Genomic DNA, 19,484 nt, shown 5'->3' on the forward strand with positions numbered 1-19,484 from the left:
TTGGAATAACCTGAATGGCATTCCTTTGGGTATATCCCTAGGAGTGGTATTGCTGGATCATATGGCAGATCTACGTTTAGTTTAAAAAGCCTCCATATTGTTTTTCACAGTGGTTGTACTAGCTTGCATTCCCACCAACAGTGTATGAGGGTTTTTTTTTCCTCTGCATTCTCACCAATATTTGTTTTGGTGGTATTTTTGATGATAGCTATTCTAACAGGAGTGAGGTGGAATCTTAGTGTGGTTTTAATTTGCATTTCCTTTATGGCAAGGGATGGTGAGGACTTTTTCATGTGTTTTTTGGCCATTTGAATTTCTTCCTTTGAGAAATTTCTGTTTAGTTCAGTTGCCCACTTCTTCATTGGTTCATTGATTTGGGGGGAGTTTAGTTTTTTGGGCTCCCTGTATGTTCTGATTATCAGTCCTTTGTCTGATGTATAGCTAGCAAATATTTTCTCCCACTCTGTGGGTGGTCTCTTCAGTTTAGAGACCATTTCTTTTGTTGTGCAGAAGCTTTTTAATTTTATGAAGTCCCATTTGTCCATCCTTTCTCTTAGTTGCCGGGCTGCTGGAGTTCTATTGAGGAAGTCCTTTCCTATATCTATTGCTTCCAGAGTGTTCCCTGCTTTGTGCTGTACTAACTTCAGAGTTTCATGTCTGATATTAAGGTCCTTAATCCACTTTGAGTTGATACTAGTACAGGGTGATAGGCATGGATCTAGCTTCAGTTTTCTGCAGGCAGATAACCACTTTCCCCAACATTTGTTGAAGAGGCTGTCTATTCTCCATCATATGTTTTTGGCACTTTTATCAAAAATAAGGTGGGCATAGATGCGTGGATTCATATCTGGGTCCTCTATTCTGTTACACTGGTCTTCATGTCTATTTTTATGCCCGTGCCATGTTGTTTTTATTGCTATAGCTCTGTAATATAGTTTGAAGTTGGGTATTGTGATACCTCCAGCATTGCTCTTTTTGCTGAGTATTGCCTTGGCTCTTCGCAGTCTCTTTGTGTTTCCAAATGAACTTTAGGGTAGATTTTTCAATCTCTGTGATAAATGTCATGGGATTTTGATGGGAATTGCATTGAAAATGTAGACAGCTTTTGGTAGTATAACCATCTTTACTATGTTGATTCTACCAATCCATGAGCACGGGAGATCTTTTCATCTTCTGTAGTCTTCTTCAATCTCCTTCTTCAGGGGTTTGTAGTTCTCCTTGTAGAGGTCATTCATATCCTTTATTAACTTTGTTCCTAGGTATTTGCTTTTTTTTTGAGGCTATTGTAAATGGAATTGTTTTCCTATATTTATTCTCAAGTTGTTCATTGTTGGTGAATAGAAAAGCTGCTGATTTTTGTAAGTTGATTTTGTATCCTGCTACATTGCTGAAACTGTTCATGGTGTCTAGAAGTTTTTGGTAGAGTTTTTTGGGTCTTTGAGGTATAGGATCATGTCATCTGCAAATAATGATACTTTGACAATTTCTTTACCTATTTGCATCCCTTTTATTACTTCTTGTCTTATTGCTCTGGCTAGAAATTCCAGTACTGTGTTGAATAGGCATGGGGAGAGTGGGCACACTTGTCTCATTCTTGATTTTACAGGAAATGGTTTCAGCTTTTCTCCATTAAGTATGATGTTGGCTGTGGGTTTGTCATATATAGCCTTTACAATGTTGAGGTACTTTCCTTCTATTCCTAGTTTTCTTAGAGCTTTTATCATGAAGTGGTGTTGGATCTTGTCAAAGGCTTTTTCTGCATCTATTGAGATGATCAAGTGGTTTTTGTCTTTGCTTCTATTAATGTTCTGTATTACATTTATAGATTTGTGTATGTTGAACCACCCCTGCATCCATGTGATGAAGCTGACTTAGTCGTGGTAAATGATCGTTCTGATATGTTGTTGGACTTGGTTTGCCATTATTTTATTGAGGATTTTTGCATTGATGTTCATTAAGGAGATTGGCCTATAGTTCTCTTTTTTGGATGTGTCTTTGTCCGATTTTGGGATGAGTGTAATCCTGGCTTCATAGAATGGGTTAGGCGGTGTTCCTTTGCTTTCTATTTCATGGAAAAGTTTAAGGAGAGTTGATATTAGTTCTTTTTTAAAGGTCTGATAGAATTCAGCAGAGAATCTTTCTTGGGAGACTCTTTATTGCTGATTCAATTTCATTTCATGTTATAGATCTATTTAGGTGGTTAGTATCCTCTTGGTTTAGTTTTGGATGGTCATAAGTATCTAGAAATTTGTCCATTTCTTCAAGATTTTCCAATTTATTGGAATATAGGTTCTCAAAGTAGTCTCTCATGATTTCCTGGATTTCTGTGGTGCTTGTTGTTATCTCCCCTTTTTCGTTTCTGATTTTACTGTTTTGAGTCTTTTCCTTCCTCATTCTAGTCAGATCTGTCAGAGGCCTTTCAATCTTGTTTATTTTTTCAAAGAACCAGCTTTTTTTTTCATTGATTCTTTGTATGTTTATTTTTGCTCTCTAATTCATTTTAGTGCACATTTTTATTATTTCTCTCCTTCTGCTTGTTCTGGGTCTTGCTTTTTCTTGTTTTACTAGGATTTTGAAATGTAGCATTAGGTCATTTATTTGAGACCTTTCTGTCCTTTTAATAGATGCAATCATGGCTATAAACTTTCCTCTTAGGACTGCCTTTGCTGTGTCCCATAGGTTCTGGTAGGTCATGTATTCATTTTCATTAACTTCTAGGAACCTTTTAATTTCTTCTTTTATTTCATCTGTAACACACTGATCATTGAACAATGTGTTATTCAGCTTCCAATTGTCTGCGTATTTTCTGCTATTATTTTTGTTGTTGAGTTCTAGTTTTAATGCATTTTGATTTAATGCAGGGGATTATTTCTATTTTCCTATATTTGCTGAGGCTTGCTTTGTGCCCTAAGATATGATCTTTTTAGAGAAAGCTTCATGGGCTACTGAGAAAAATGTATATTGTGAGGATGTTGGATGAAATATTCTGAAAAGATCACTTAGGTCCATTTGATCTATGGTGTGATTTAGTTCTAGGATTTCTTTATTTAGTTTTTGTTTGGATGACTTATCTATTGTTGATGGGGGGTATTAAAGTCTCCCACTACTACTATGTTGGAGTCTGCATGTACTTTTAAGTCCTTTTGTGTATGTTTGATGTAGTTGGGTGCGTATAGGTTAATTGTTATTTCCTTTTGGTGTAGTTCCCCTTTTATTAGCATGGAGTGCTTTTCTTTATCTTGTTTGATTCATGTAAGTTTAAAGTCTACTTTGTCCAAGATAAGTATTGCTACTCCTGCCTGTTTTCCAGGACCATTGGCTTGCTAAATCTTCCAGCCTTTCACTCTCAGCCAGTGCTTATTTCTGTCAATGAGGTGGGTCTCCTGTAGGCAGCAGATTGTTGGATCTTCCTGTTAAATCCAGTTTGCCAGTCAGTGTCTTTTGATAGGGGAATTTAGTCCATTAACATTCAGTGTTAGTGTTGATAAGTACATGGTGATCCTTGTCATGTAGTTATCTTTGTTGATTAAAAGTTTGATTATGTGTAGCTGAATCATCATTACTCTTTATTTTCTTCTCCTGTGGTTTGGTATTGCCTGCCCTTTCATGGTTTTGTTTGCTTTCATTATCTGTGTGCAGAATTCCTTGGAGAATCTTTTGTAGCAGTGGCTTGGTGGTCATATATTGTTTTAATTTCTGCTTATCATGGCAGACTTTTATTGTTCCATCTATTTTAAGAGATAGTTTTGCTGGGTAGAGTATTCTAGAATTGAAGTTATTTTCATTCAGTGCTTGGAAGATCTCACCCCAAGCTCTTCTTGCATTTAATGTTTCTGTTGAGAAGTCTGCTGTGATTTTGATGGATTTACCTTTGTATGTTATTTGTTTTTTCTCTCTTACAGCCTTCAATATTTTTTCTCTAGTCTCTGTACTTGTTGTTTTAATGATACTATGTCATGGGGTAGCTCTATTTTGGTCAGGTTGTTCAGTGTTCTGGAGGCTCCCTGTACTTGAATGGGTATAGTTTTCTCTAGATTTGGGAAATTTTCTGTTATTATTTTGTTGAATATATTATGCAATCCTTTTGTTTGCACCTCTTCTCCTTCTTCAATGCCCATGATTCTCAGGTTTGTTCTCTTGATGGAGTCAGTGAGTTCTTGCATTTTCTTTTCACAGGTCTTGAGTTGTTTAACATCTCTTCAATTTTTCCTTTAATTGCCATTTCATCTTCAAGTTCTGAGATTCTGTCTTCTATTTGTTCTATTCTGCTGGAATGGCCCTCCATTTTGTTTTGTATTTCTGTTTCATTCTTTTTTCTGGGGTTTGCCATATCATGGGTTACTTCTTCTTTACTATTGTCAATTTTTCCCCTTAATTCATTTGTTTCTCTGCTTATGGTGATCTTTGTTTCAGTTTGGTGTTTGTTTAGGGCTCCTATGATTTCATTAATTTGTTTCTGTATTTTCTCATAGTCTTGAGTTTTGTTGTCTTGGAATTTCTTGAGTTCCTCCTGTACATTTTTGTTGACGATGTCTAGTAGCATCTCTATGAAATTCTCATTAATTACTTGTAGAGTTTCTTCTTTCAGGTGTTCTTGTGGTCTTTGTTGGGTTCCTTGGTATAGTTTATCTTTGTTTTGTTGGAGTCTGGGTCTGGGTATCCGTTTTCTTCATTTCACTCTAAATCCTGTACTACTTTTTTTAGGGCAGGGGAATGGTTTCCATCCATTTTTCTTCTTCCCTTATTTCCACTAGGTAATAATAATTTCCACTAGGTTTCTGTCCCTGGACTATGTGTAATTTATTAGCAGGGTTACTATATTAATACTAACAAAATCATGAAAGAAGGATAAAAAAGAGAAAGAGAAGGAAAGAAAAAGAGAGAAGAGAGGAAAAAACAGAAAAAAATGAGAGAGACGGTGAGTGATCAAACAGCTGCCAAACCCTTAAAGAAGGAAGAAAAAGAAAAAGAAAAAATCACCAGTGCTGGAACAGTAGGATTGCAGGCTTAGTTGTTTTTGGTTCTTTAGTGTCCAGTTCAGTCTGTGTATGTCTCTTAGGCATGCTTGGAGCCCTCTAGTGGCGGCCCCAAGCCAGAGTCTGGTGGACCGGTTATCTGGGAAGCTTGTAGAGCTGGGGCTGGCTCTGCCTGAGGGGCAGGGTTCCTGGCAGGTGGATGTGACTGTCTTGCACCAGGCTGGTGCCTGTCCCAGGGGGTGGGGCTCCAGTCATTACACATGGAGATGGAGCCTGTCAGGGCCTGATGGGTGGGGGGAGTCCTAGGGGCAGGGGTCCAGTCATCCCACATGTAGCTGGAGCTCAGCAGGGTCTGAAGGGTGGTGAGCTCAGGGGAGGGGAAGGTATCCCAGCAAGCTGTGGGACTGGTTCCAGGCTGGGGTCCGGTGTGGACAGGTGGAGGGGATCCTGCCATGTGTGGGTCTGGTGCAGGGCTGTGGCCCAGTGCAGCCTGAGTGGCGGGAAGCCCAGCAGAACAGAGCAGCAGCTCTGCAGACCTACAGGGCAGGGATTTGGCAGGCCTGCTGTTCTTTTATTAGATTATGGTGTGGAGAAGTCTTCCTCAATCTAAGTGTTTAGAGTGCCATGTTTTTGGCTCTCCCTGGTGCTTTACCTCAGTCAGGCATGTCTCCACCTTCTCAGCAGCATCTCTGGGTCAGGAGTTCATGAGGTCTGAGGCTCTGTCTCCTTCACCATCTTGGGTCTCCATGTCAATGCTCTTTGATGCATTTGCAGCCATAGGCGAAGGTGGGTGTGGAGGTGTCAGCTATGGCTGTGGGGGCCTAGCTTGAAAAAGAGCCTATAGGTCAAATGATAAGTGTATGTGCCAGGGAGACAACCCTTGGCCATGTGATGATGTGGGCTCTTATTATTCCCCTTATTGGGGCTGTGTTTCATGGGCCACATGGCAGGGGGCTAATCACAGGGGAAAGCTGCCCCTGACTGCACCCAGGGCACATGTAACCCTGTAAATTTCACTATACTTAACCATCTGATTGGGCATGAGAACAAGTAATTAGCATAAGGATAGATGAAAAGGACCTTGACACTGGAAGTCTGATGCACCTCAAATTAGTAACTTTTACCCATAAGAGTTCCTCATAACAAGTTTTTCACTCCTTTTATGAGGAGATGAGGAGTGAATTTTGCATCTCTGCCAAAGCTAAAAACTTTTTCCTCTCACTGGCTGAGTCTATAGCCCAGACACTGAATGTCACTTCATGCTATGTTTGTAGGGGGGTCCAACATGGGAGACCATTGGGCTTGGGAAAAAGATGGCAGATGGCTTCCTGAGTAAATCATCCAGTACTATGGTCCTGCCACCTGGGCAAAAGATGGTCCTGGGGCTATCGCACCCCTACATGTACGCTCAACCTCATCATCAGGCTGCAGACTGTTGTTAAAATTATAACTAATGAAATGGCAAGAGCCCTCAATTTGCTGGCAAAACAAAGCACTAAGATGCGCAATGCCATCTATCAGAACTGCCTGGCTTTAGACTTTTTGCCTGCTTCTGAGGGAGGAGTTTGTGAAAAATTTAACCTAAGCAACTGCTGCTTACAGATTGATGATAAAGGAAAGGTCATAAAAGGGATCACAGACAGAATGAGAAAGCTTGCCCATGTCCCCATCCATACTTGGAAAGAACAGGATCCCAATGATCTGTTTGGAGGGTGGTTTTCTGCCTTAGGTGGATTCAAAACTCTGATGGGGCAATGGCCTAATTCTAGGAGCATGCTTAACACTGCCCTGCCTGGTCCCCCTGGTACTGTGGTCTATTAGGACTGTTATGGAGGCCATTATAGAAGGAAAATGGCCTTCCATGTAATGATGCTATGGAAACACAAACCCCTAAATTAAGATGATGCTCTTTGACCCTAGGTGGGTCCAAGCATCAAAGGGGGGAATAATGTAGCAGGGAGGAGATCAGAAGAAAACAAACTAGGCCTGAGTTCAGTATAGCAGAGAGATAAAACCTAAAGAATTCAAAGGTGAAGAAGGTCACATAGCACTAGGGGTAGAAGGGCACTAAACAACTAGGCTGAAGTAGACTATAGAATTGCATGTAACCATATATGGGTTAAACCTTGTTTTTTAATTTTATTGCCTCGGTAACCTGCTTGCAAGGGTATATAAGGTGAGACCCCTTTGTTCTCAGGATTTAGCCTTTCAACATGAGTCCTCTGGGTCTGTGCTGGCACAATAAATGTTGCTTCCTGCTAAACTGACTCAGTGTCTTGAATCTTAGCTAAAAGCCTCCAGCAACATAGCCATCTCTCACACTGAAGAAATGAAGCACTGTCATTACCCATGAGGCTCTGTGTGTCCTTCCGTCACACCCAGATAAACATTATCCTGAAGCTTATGCTTATTAGCTGTTTGTTTTTCTTTATTTACTACATTTTGGGGTATATTCAGAGAAGCATTCACTGCTTTTGCATGTCCTCGACCAGTCCATAAAATGGTTTAGTCTGTCTTTGCTCAATGCTACATAACAAACGATCCCAAGACTCAGTGAGCTACACAATAAACATTTATTTTCATGGCCTGTGGTGTGACTGGAGGAGGGGGGAGCTTGGGTGGGCTTGGATCCAGGATCCAGATTTAGCTTGCCATCTAAATCTGGTCTGCATGCCTCTGATCTCTTTGGACCTATGGCTCCCAGAGGCACAGTCCATAGACTGTGGCAAAAGGCAGAAGCACATGAGATAGCAGACCAAACATGCCAGCATGGTTTAGTTTTTCTTTGGGTCATGCCCATGAATCACATTGGCCAAAGCAAATCACATAATTTAGCCAAAGTAAAAAAAAATGTAGTTTATTCATTTTCATTGATTTGTGGTATTTTATTGTAAGGACTACAGTACATTTTCTCATTCTCTTAATAAACACTTGAGAGGTTTCTAGGTTATGCTAATTAAGACAGTGTTGTTTTGAATAATCTTGCAAATATGTTCTGAGGCAGGTATGCAAGAATCGCTGTACATTAATGTAACTAGTTAGCATAATTACTCAAAATTTCAAAGTAAAGTAGAAAAATGATTTGTGTGACATTTAAATATTCTTATTCTAAGAATATTAAGTATACTTGAATGAAGGTCATTTGACTTTCACAGAATGAAACTTTGTCATTATTGTACTTGATTAAGACTCTAATCTTTTATAAGGTAAGTATTTTTTTTAAATCAATAAAGGGGATGACATCAAGGATTACAGTATTATTGCCCTGTGGAGCAGTACCCAGTTTTTGTATCAAATTTAGCAATTTTATTTCAACATTTTTTCTACAGATTATATAAATGCCAGTTCTCATGCCCTCACCAAATTTTGTATTGTACTCTTCCTTCATTAATAATATTAAATAAAATCTTGACATATTCTTGTCATTTATATAATTGGTGATTTGAAGAACGATACTTTTATACATCAAGGAGTAAAATTACTGGTTCAAAGAAGAGATCTGCATTCAACTTTGCTTGATAAAACCAAACTCTTCTAGAGTGGTTGGACCAATAGAAACCCCCAATGCCAGAGTAACAGACCTTGCTAAGCAACAGGCTGGCTCACAAAAGAAGTTGTCCCTATTTTCCTCCAAAGTAGACTGCTGCTTGTAGACATGCTTATGGAGCCTTCACTGGGCTTTACTCCTTTAGGATAAAATGTGATCTAGGGAAGCTCCCATTCACCTGTGCAACCCATGATCCATCTTGCAAGGAAGGAGTTTGGCTTTGCATCCTAGGATGTCTACCCCTCTCGGAGGAGTATATCTCTCCTTCCATCTCTGTCTCCCATTCTCTCTTCAGGGATTTTTGCTCTACCACTTGAGCCCTGCTCTGAGCCCTAGTCATGCATCTTGCAGCCTCCTCCAATTTGCAATCCTTGAGCTCTTCTGTTCTCAGACTCTATAGCTTTGACCCTCTTATGCTTATTATATGATTTTGCATTTCAGTTTTAATTCTAGTTTACTTGAAAATGGATAGGTAAGTGGGTTCGAGTCCTCAGACAGAGACAATCACACCTTTGGGCTGGCCATTACTGTCAGGGTATGAAAGAGGCCTTGATCCATTCCTGGTTTTTCTGCCTGTGAAATTTCACAAACCACACACTGTGCTCTATGCTTTCCTCTCATCCTTGTGTCCCTCCACCTGCTTGGGGCACAATATAGGAAGACTTTTGAAAAGTCCATTTCACCCTGTTTAATCCTATTCTTTCCCATTCTATGCTATCTAAGACACAAGACACCATTAAAACTCTATAGGTGAGAAATAAGCCATGGTTCTACACTTAGTGATCTCCAACTTCTTTCTCCAGACTTCCAACCCATCCTCACACCCAGCCTTCCCTAAGGCTCAGCTCCATTGGTGCCTTTGCTGGCCCAAACACCATCACGGCCCCTCTGCCTTTAGTTAGAATAAAAATCAACTCTAAAATCCTTGCTGTTGGCAAAGTTAGAAACCAAGATTTTTTTTTCTTTTTTATTTATTTATTTATTTATTATTCATATGTGCATACAATGGTTGGGTCATTTCTCCCCACTGCCCCAAACCCCTCCCTTACCACCCATCATGCCTCCTCCCTTTCCCCTCCACCCCTTCAATACCCAGCAGAAACTATTTTGCCCTTATCTTTAATTTTGTTGAAGAGAGAGTATAAGCAATAATAGGAAGGAACAAGGGTTTTTGCTAGTTGAGATAAGGATAGCTATACAGGGCATTGACTCATATTGATTTCCTGTGCATGGGTGTTACCTTCTAGGTTAATTCTTTTTTGATCTAACCTTTTCTCTAGTACCTGTTCCCCTTTTCCTATTGGCCTCAGTTGCTTTAAGGTATCTGCTTTAGTTTCTCTGCATTAAGGGCAACAAATGCTAGCTAATTTTTTAGGTGTCTTACCTATCCTCACCCCTCCCTTGTGTGCTCTCGCTTTTATCATGTGCTCATAGTCCAATCCCATTGTTGTGTTTGCCCTTGATCTAATGTCCACATATGAGGGAGAACATACGATTTTTGGTTTTTTGAGCCAGGCTAACCTCACTCAGAATGATGTTCTCCAATTCCATCCATTTACCAGCAAATGATAACATTTCGTTCTTCTTCATGGCTGCATAAAATTCCATTATGTATACATACCACATTTTCTTTTTTTTTTCATTTTTCTTTTATTATTCATATGTGCATACAAGGCTTGGTTCATTTCTCCCCCCTGCCCCCACCCCCTCCCTTACCACCTACTCCGCCCCCTCCCACTCCCCCCCTCAATACCCAGCAGAAACTATTTTGCCCTTATTTCTAATTTTGTTGTAGAGAGAGTATAAGCAATAATAGGAAGGAACAAGGGTTTTTGCTGGTTGAAATAAGGATAGCTATACAGGGCATTGACTCATATTGATTTCCTGTGCATGGGTGTTACCTTCTAGGTTAATTCTTTTTGATCTAACCTTTTCTCTAGTACCTGGTCCCCTTTTCCTATTGGCCTCAGTTGCTTTAAGGTATCTGCTTTAGTTTCTCTGCGTTAAGGGCAACAAATGCTAGCTAGTTTTTGGTGTCTTACCTATCCTCACCCCTCCCTTGTGTGCTCTTGCTTTTATGATGTGCTCATAGTCCAATCCCCTTGTTGTGTTTGCCCTTGATCTAATGTCCACATATGAGGGAGAACATACGATTTTTGGTTTTTTGAGCCAGGCTAACCTCACTCAGAATGATGTTCTCCAATTCCATCCATTTACCAGCGAATGATAACATTTTGTTCTTCTTCATGGCTGCCTAAAATTCCATTGTGTATAGATACCACATTTTCTTAATCCATTCGTCAGTGCTGGGGCATCTTGGCTGTTTCCATAACTTGGCTATTGTGAATAGTGCCGCAATAAACATGGATGTGCAGGTGCCTCTGGAGTAACAGTCTTTTGGGTATATCACCAAGAGTGGTATTGCTGGATCAAATGGTAGATCGATGTCCAGCCTTTTAAGTAGCCTCCAAATTTTTTTCCAGAGTGGTTGTACTAGTCTACATTCCCACTAACAGTGTAAGAGGGTTCCTTTTTCCCCGCATCCTCACCAACACCTGTTGGTGGTGGTGTTGCTGATGATGGCTATTCTAACAGGGGTGAGGTGGAATCTTAATGTGGTTTTAATTTGCATTTCCTTTATTGCTAGAGATGGTGAGCATTTTTTCATGTGTTTTCTGTGCATTTGAATTTCTTCTTTTGAGAAAGTTCTGTTTAGTTCACTTGCCCATTTCTTTATTGGTTCATTAGTTTTGGGAGAATTTAGTTTTTTAAGTTTCCTGTATATTCTGGTTATCAGTCCTTTGTCTGATGTATAGTTGGCAAATATTTTCTCCCACTCTGTGGGTGTTCTCTTCAGTTTAGAGACCATTTCTTTTGATGAACAGAAGCTTTTTAGTTTTATGAAGTCCCATTTATCTATGCTATCTCTTAGTTGCTGTGCTGCTGGGGTTTCATTGAGAAAGTTCTTACCTATACCTACTAACTCCAGAGTAGTTCCTACTCTTTCTTGTATCAACGTAAGAGTTTGGGGTCTGATATTAAGATCCTTGATCCATTTTGAGTTAATCTTGGTATAGGGTGATATACATGGATCTAGTTTCAGTTTTTTGCAGACTGCTAACCAGTTTTCCCAGCAGTATTTGTTGAAGAGGCTGCTATTTCTCCATCATATATTTTTAGCTCCTTTGTCAAAGATAAGTTGCTTATAGTTGTGTGGCTTCATATCTGGGTCCTCTATTCTGTTCCACTGGTCTTCATGTCTGTTTTTGTGCCAGTACCATGCAGTTTTTATTGTTATTGCTTTGTAATATAGTTTGAAGTCAGGTATTGTGATACCTCCTGCATTGCTCTTTTGACTGAGTATTGCCTTGGCTATTCGTGGCCTCTTGTGTTTCCATATAAATTTCACAGTAGATTTTTCAATCTCTTTAATGAATGTCATTGGAATTTTGATGGGAATTGCATTAAACATGTAGATTACTTTGGGGAGTATCGACATTTTTACTATGTTGATTCTACCAATCCATGAGCATGGGAGATCTCTCCACTTTCTATAGTCTTCCTCAATCTCTTTCTTCAGAAGTGTATAGTTTTCCTTGTAGAGGTCATTCACATCTTTTGTTAGGTTTACACCTAGGTATTTGATTTTGTTTGAGGCTATTGTAAATGGAATTGTTTTCCTACATTCTTTTTCTGTTTGCTCATTGTTAGTGTATAGAAATGCTAATGATTTTTCTATGTTGATTTTATATCCTGCTACCTTGCTGTAGCTATTGATGATGTCTAGAAGCTTCTGAGTAGAGTTTTTTGGGTCTTTAAGGTATAGGATCATGTGGTCTGCAAATAGGGATATTTTGACAGTTTCTTTACCTATTTGTATTCCTGTTATTCCTTCTTCTTGCCTAATTGCTCTGGCTAGGAATTCCAGTACTATGTTGAATAGGAGTGGAGATAGTGGGCATCCTTGTCTGGTTCCTGATTTTAGAGGGAATGGTTTTAATTTTTCTCCATTAAGTATAATGCTGGCTATAGGTTTGTCATATATAGCTTTTATAATGTTGAGGAACTTTCCTTCTATTCCTAGTTTTCTTAGAGCTTTTATCATGAAATGATGTTGGATCTTATCAAAGGCTTTTTCTGCATCTATTGAGATGATCAAGTGGTTTTTGTCTTTGCTTCTGTTAATGTGGTTTATTACGTTTATTGATTTTCGTATGTTGAACCACCCCTGCATTCCTGGGATGAAGCTTACTTGGTCGTGGTGAATGATCTTTTTGATGTGTTGCTGAATTCGGTTTGCCATTATTTTGTTGAGGATTTTTGCATCAATGTTCATTAAGGAGATTGGCCTGTAGTTCTCCTTTTTGGAGGTGTCTTTGCCTGGTTTTGGGATAAGTGTAATACTGGCTTCATAAAATGTGTTAGGCAGTTTTCCTTCCCTTTCTATTTCGTGGAACAGTTTAAGGAGGGTTGGTATCAGTTCTTCTTTAAAGGTCTGATAGAATTCAGCAGAGAATCCATCAGGTCCTGGACTTTTCTTTTTGGGGAGACTCTTGATTGCTGCTTCAATTTCATTTTGTGTTATAGGTCTATTCAGGTGATTAATTTCCTCTTGGTTCAGTTTTGGATGATCATATGTATCTAGAAATCTGTCCATTTCTTTTAGATTTTCAAATTTATTTAACATAGGTTCTCAAAGTAGTCTCTGATGATTTCCTGGACTTCCATGGTGTTTGTAGTTATCTCCCCTTTTGCATTCCTAATTCTACTAATTTGGGTTTTTTCTCTCCTCATTTTAGTCAGGTTTGCCAGGGGTCTATCGATCTTGTTTATTTTTTCAAAGAACCAAACTTTTTGTTTCATTAATTCTTTGTATGGTTTTTTTGGTTTCTATTTCGTTGATTTCAGCTCTTATTTTTATTATTTCTCTCCTTCTATTTGTTTTCGGATTTGCTTGTTCTTGTTTTTCTAGGAGTTTGAGATGTATCATTAGGTCATTGATTTGGGATCTTTCAATCCTTTTAATATATGCACTCATGGCTATAAACTTTCCTCTCAAGACTGCCTTAGCTGTGTCCCATAGGTTCCGGTAGGTTGTGTTTTCATTTTCATTGACTTCCAGGAACTTTTTAATTTCCTCTTTTATTGCATCGATGATCCACTCTTCATTAAGTAATGAGTTATTTAGTTTCCAGCTGTTTGCATGCTTTTTGTCTTTACTTTTGTTGTTGAGTTCTACTTTTACTGCATTGTGGTCAGATAGTATGCACGGATACCACATTTTCTTGATCTATTCATTGGTAGTGGGGCATCTTGGCTGTTTCCATAACTTGACTATTGTGAATAGTGCCACAATAAACATGGGTGTGCAGGTGCCTCTGGAGTAACCTGTGTCACAGTCATTTGGGTATATGCCCAAGAGTGGTATTGCTGGATCAAGTGGTAGATCAATATTTAGCTTTTTAAGTAGCCTCCAAATTTTTTTCCAGAGCAGTTGTACTAGTTTACATTCCCACCAACAGTGTAAGAGGGTTCCTTTTTCCCCCGCATCCTCGCCAAAACCTGTTGTTGGTGGTCTTGCTAATGATGGCTATTCTAACAGGGGTGAGGTGGAATCTTAATGTGGTTTTAATTTGCATTTCCTTTATTGCTAGGGATGGTGAGCATTTTTTCATGTGATTTTTGGCCATTTGAATTTCTTCTTTTGAGAAAGTTCTGTTAGTTCACTTGCCCATTTCTTTATTGGTTTATTAGTTTTGGAAAATTTAGTTTTTTAAGTTCCCTGTATATTCTGGTTATCACTCCTTTGTCTGATGTGTAGCTGGCAAATATTTTCTCCCACTCTGTGGGTGTTCTCTTCAGCTTAGAGACTATTTCTTTTGATGAACAGAAGCTTTTTAGTTTTATGAAGTCCCATTTATCTATGCTATCTCTTAGTTTTTGTGCTGCTGGGGTTCCATTGAGAAAGTTCTTACCTATACCTACTAACTCCAGAGTAGTTCCTACTCTTTCTTGTATCAACTTAAGAGTTTGGGGTCTGATATTAAGATCCTTGATCCATTTTGAGTTAATGTTGGCATAGGGTGATTTACATGGATCTAGTTTCAGTTTTTTGCAGACTGCTAACCAGTTTTCCCAGCAGTTTTTGTTGTAGAGGCTGTTTTTTCTCCATTGTATATTTTTAGCACTTTTGTCAAATACAAGTTGGTTATAGTTGTGTGGCTTCATATCTAGGTTCTCTATTCTGTTCCACTGATTTTCATGTCTGTTTTTGTGCTTTCATGCTGTCTTTATTGTTATTGCTTTGTAATATAGTTTGAAGTCAGGTACCGTGATACCTCCTGCATTGTTCTTTTGACTGAGTATTGCCTTGGCTATTCGTGGCCTCTTGTGTTTCCATATAAATTTCACAGTAGATATTTCAATCTCTTTAATGAATGTCATTGGAATTTTGATGGGAATTGCATTAAACATGTAGATTACTTTTGGGAGTATCGACATTTTTACTATGTTGATTCTACCAATCCATGAGCATGGGAGATCTCTCCACTTTCTATAGTCTTCCTCAGTCTCTTTCTTCAGAAGTTTATAGTTTTCCTTGTAGAGGTCATTCACATCTTTTGTTAGGTTTACACCTAGGTATTTGATTTTGTTTGAGGCTATTGTAAATGGAATTGTTTTCATACATTCTTTTTCCGCTTGCTCATTATTAGTGTATAGAAATGCTATGATTTTTCTATGTTGATTTTATATCCTGCTACCTTGCTGTAGCTATTGATGATGTCTAGAAGCTTCTGAGTAGAGTTTTTTGGGTCTTTAAGTTATAGGATCATGTGGTCTGCAAATAGGGATATTTTGACAGTTTCTTTACCTATTTGTATTCCTTTTATTCCTTCTTCTTGCCTAATTGCTCTGGCTAGGAATTCCAGTACTATGTTGAATAGGAGTGGAGATAGTGGGCATCCTTGTCTGGTTCCTGATTTTAGAGGGAATGGTTTCAGTTTTTCTACGTTAAGTATAATGCTGGCTGTGGGTTTGTCATATATAGCTTTTATAGTGTTGAGGTACTTTCCTTCTATTCCTAGTTTTCTTAGAGCTTTTATCATGAAATGGTGTTGGATCTTATCAAATTCTTTTTCTGCATCTATTGAGATGATCAAGTGGTTTTTGTCTTTGCTTCTGTTAATGTGGTTTATTACATTTATTGATTTTCGTATGTTGAACCACCCCTGCATTCCTGGGATGAAGGCTACTTGGTTGTGTTGAATAATCTTTATGATGTGTTGTTGAATTCGGTTTGCCATTATTTTGTTGAGGATTTTTGCATCAATGTTTATTAGAGAGATTGGCCTCCAGTTCTCCTTTTTGGAGGTGTCTTTGCCTGGTTTTGGGATAAGTGTAATACTGGCTTCATAAAATGTGTTAGGCAGTTTTCCTTCCCTTTCTATTTCGTGGAACAGTTTAAGGAGGGTTGGTATCAGTTCTTCTTTAAAGGTCTGATAGAATTCAGCAGAGAATCCGTCAGATCCTGGACTTTTCTTTTTGGGGAGACTCTTGATTGCTGCTTCAATTTCATTTGTGTTATAGATCTATTCGGTGATTAATTTCCTCTTGGTTCAGTTTTGGATGATCATATGTATCTAGAAATCTGTCCATTTCTTTAAGATTTTCAAATTTATTGGAATATAGGTTCTCGAAGTAGTCTCTGCTGATTTCCTGGACTTCCATGGTGTTTGTTGTTATCTTCCCTTTTGCATTCTTGATTCTACTAATTTGGGTTTTTTTCTCTCCTCATTTTAGTCAGGTTTGCCAGGGGTCTTTCGATTTTGTTTATTGTTTCAAAAAACCAACTTTTTGTTTCATTAATTCTTTGTATGGTTTTTTTGGTTTCTATTTCGTTGATTTCTGCTCTCCTTTTTATTATTTCTCTCCTTCTATTTGTTTTGGGATTTGCTTGTTCTTGTTTTTCTAGGAGTTTGAGATGTACCATTAGGTCATTGATTTGGGATCTTTCAGTCTTTTTAATACATGCACTCATGGCTATAAACTTTCCTCTCAGAACTGCCTTTGCTGTGTCCCACGGGTTCCGGTAGATTGTGTTTTCATTTTCATTGACTTCCAGTAACTTTTTAATTTCCTCTTTTATTTCATCAATGACCCATTGTTCATTAAGTAATGAGTTACTCAGTTTCCAGCTGTTTGCATGTTTTTTGTCTTTACTTTTGTTGAGTTCTAGTTTTATTGCATTGTGATGAGATAGAATGCATGGTATAATTTCTATTTCTTATATTTGCTGAGACTTGCTTTGTGCCCTAGGATATGATCTATTTTGGAGAAGGTTCCGTGGGCTGCTGAGAAGAATATAGATTGTGTAGAAGTTGGATGAAATGTTCTGTAGACATCAAGTAGGTCCATTTGATCTACTGTATATTTTAGATTTTGGATTTCTTTATTAATTTTTTGTTTGGATGACCTATCTGTTGATGATAATGGGGTGTTAAAGTCTCCCACAACCACTGTGTTGGAGTTAATATATGCTTTTAGGTCTTTCAGGGTATGTTTGATGAAATTGGGTGCGTTGACACTGGGTGCATACAGGTTGATAATTATTTCCTTTTGGTCTATTTCCCCTTTTATTAGTATGGAATGTCCTTCTTTATCTCGTTTGATCAATGTAGATTTGAAGTCTACTTTGTCCGAGATAAGTGTTGCTACTCCTGCTTGTTTTTGGGAGCCATTGGCTTGGTAAATCTTCTTCCAGCCTTTCATCCTAAGCCTATGCTTATTTCTGTCAGTGAGATGGGTCTCCTGTAAGCCACAAATTGTTGGATCTTCCTTTTTAATCCATTTCATCAAATGGTGCCTTTTGATGGGTGAATTAAGTCTGCTAACATTAAGTGTTAGTACTGATAGGTATATGTGGTGATTCCTGTCATTTAGTTGTCTTAGTTGTTTGAAGGTTTGATTGTTTGTACCTAAGTTGAGGTTACTCTCTACTTTCTTGGTTTTTCTTTTCCTGTTGTTTGGTGCTGCCTGTCCTTTCATGGTTATGTTGGGTTTCACTTTCTGTGTGCAGAATCCCTTGAAGAATCTTTTGTAGTGGTAGCTTTGTCGTCACATATTGTTTTAGTTTCTGCTTATCATGGAAGACTTCTATTGCTCCATCTATTTTGAATGATAGTTTTGCTGGGTAGATATCCTGGGGTTGAAGTTATTTTCATTCAGTGCCTGGAAGATCTCACCCCAAGCTCTTCTTGCTTTAATGTTTCTGTTGAGAAGTCTGCTGTGATTTTGATGGGTTTACCTTTGTATGTTATTTGTTTTTTCTCTCTTACAGCCTTCAATATTCTTTCCCTAGTTTCTGAACTTGTTGTTTTAATGATGATATGTCGTGGGGTAGTTCTATTTTGTTCTGGTCTGTTTGGTGTTCTGGAGGCCTCTTGCATCTGTATGGGAATATCTTTCTCTAGATTTGGGAAATTTTCTGTTATTATTTTGTTGAATGTATTATGCATTCCCTTTGCTTGCACCTCTTCTCCTTCTTCGATGCCTGTGATTCTCAAGTTTGGTCTTTTGATGGAGTCAGTGAGTTCTTGCATTTTCTTTTCACAGGTCTTGAGTTGTTTAACTAATAGTTCTTCAGTTTTTTTCTTTAATTACCATTTCTTCTTCAAGGTCTGAGTTTCTATCTTCTGTTTGTTCTATTCTGCTTTATTGGCCTTCCGTTTTGTTTTGCAATTCTTTTTCGTTGTTTTTTCTGAGGTTTTTCCATATTCTGCATTGTTTCCTCTTTAATGTTGTCTATTTTTGTCCTGAGTTCATTTATCTCTTTATTAATCATGTTCTTTGTTTCACTTTGGTGTTTTTTCAGTGCTTCTATGGTTTCCTTTATTTCTTCTTTTGCTTTTTCAAATCTTTGTTTTTGTTGTCTTTATTTTATGTTGTGTCTCCTGTACATTTTGGTTGACCATATCGAGTATCATCTCTATAAAATTCTCATTGAGTGTCTGTAGTATTTCTTCTTTTAGATCATTCTTGTGGGCTTCATTGGGTTCTTTGGCATAGTTTATCTTCATTTTGTTAGAGTCTGGATCTGAGTATCTGTTTTCTTCATTCCTCTCTGGTTCCTGTACTAATTTTTGCTGTGGAGAAACTGGTTTCCCTGTTTTTTCTGTCTTCCCATTGTTACCCTTTGTGTTGTTATTGTCCTTGTACTGTGTGCAATTAAGTATTTTCTGGCTTATAATAATAGCACCAGTGATATTTAGAATGGAAGGGTGAGAGGAGATGGAAAGCAAAGAAGTTGAAGGAAAAGGAAAAAACAAATAAACAAGTAGAAAAACAAAACAGAAACAAACAAAGAAAGTTTCAAAGATATAAACAGGGAGAGACAGTGTACTAACCAACCATAAGCTGAAAAGGCATTAAGAGACAGAGTGAGTATTGAAAATAAAAAAGAAAAGAAAAAATAAATGAAAAAAATACATATGTACTAAAAAATCTCCAAGTTCAAATGCAATAAATTTTCAGTCTTAATAATTTTGGTGTTCATCCCTCAGCCTCCAATCCTGGAGATGGTGCCCCATAAATTTGTACTGTAGTTGTCTCATCAAAGGGGAAAAATAAAATAAAACAAAACTGCACAAAACAAAAAAAACCCCACAAAGTGTCCCAAGTTCAAATGCAATACAGTTTCAGTAATTTTTCAGCATGCAGATGTAGTTCAGTTATTGTCTCATCCAAAGTAGGGAGAGAAAAATGAAAAAAAAAAAAAAGTCTGGAGACAGGTCTGTGAATGGCTATCTGCAGCTATGGCTTGCCTGCCCACTGCTGTCAGCCTGCTGTTGCTGGAGGCTTTATGCAGATCTCAGGGGTGAGCTTAACACTCACCTGGCCCTGCAGGCTTTGTTTACTCAGAGTTCTCCTGTGCGCGATGCCACTGCTACAAGCTTTTCCCTTTC

Source organism: Castor canadensis, chromosome 5, assembly GCF_047511655.1.
Source record: "Castor canadensis chromosome 5, mCasCan1.hap1v2, whole genome shotgun sequence".
Lineage (NCBI taxonomy): Eukaryota > Metazoa > Chordata > Mammalia > Rodentia > Castoridae > Castor > Castor canadensis.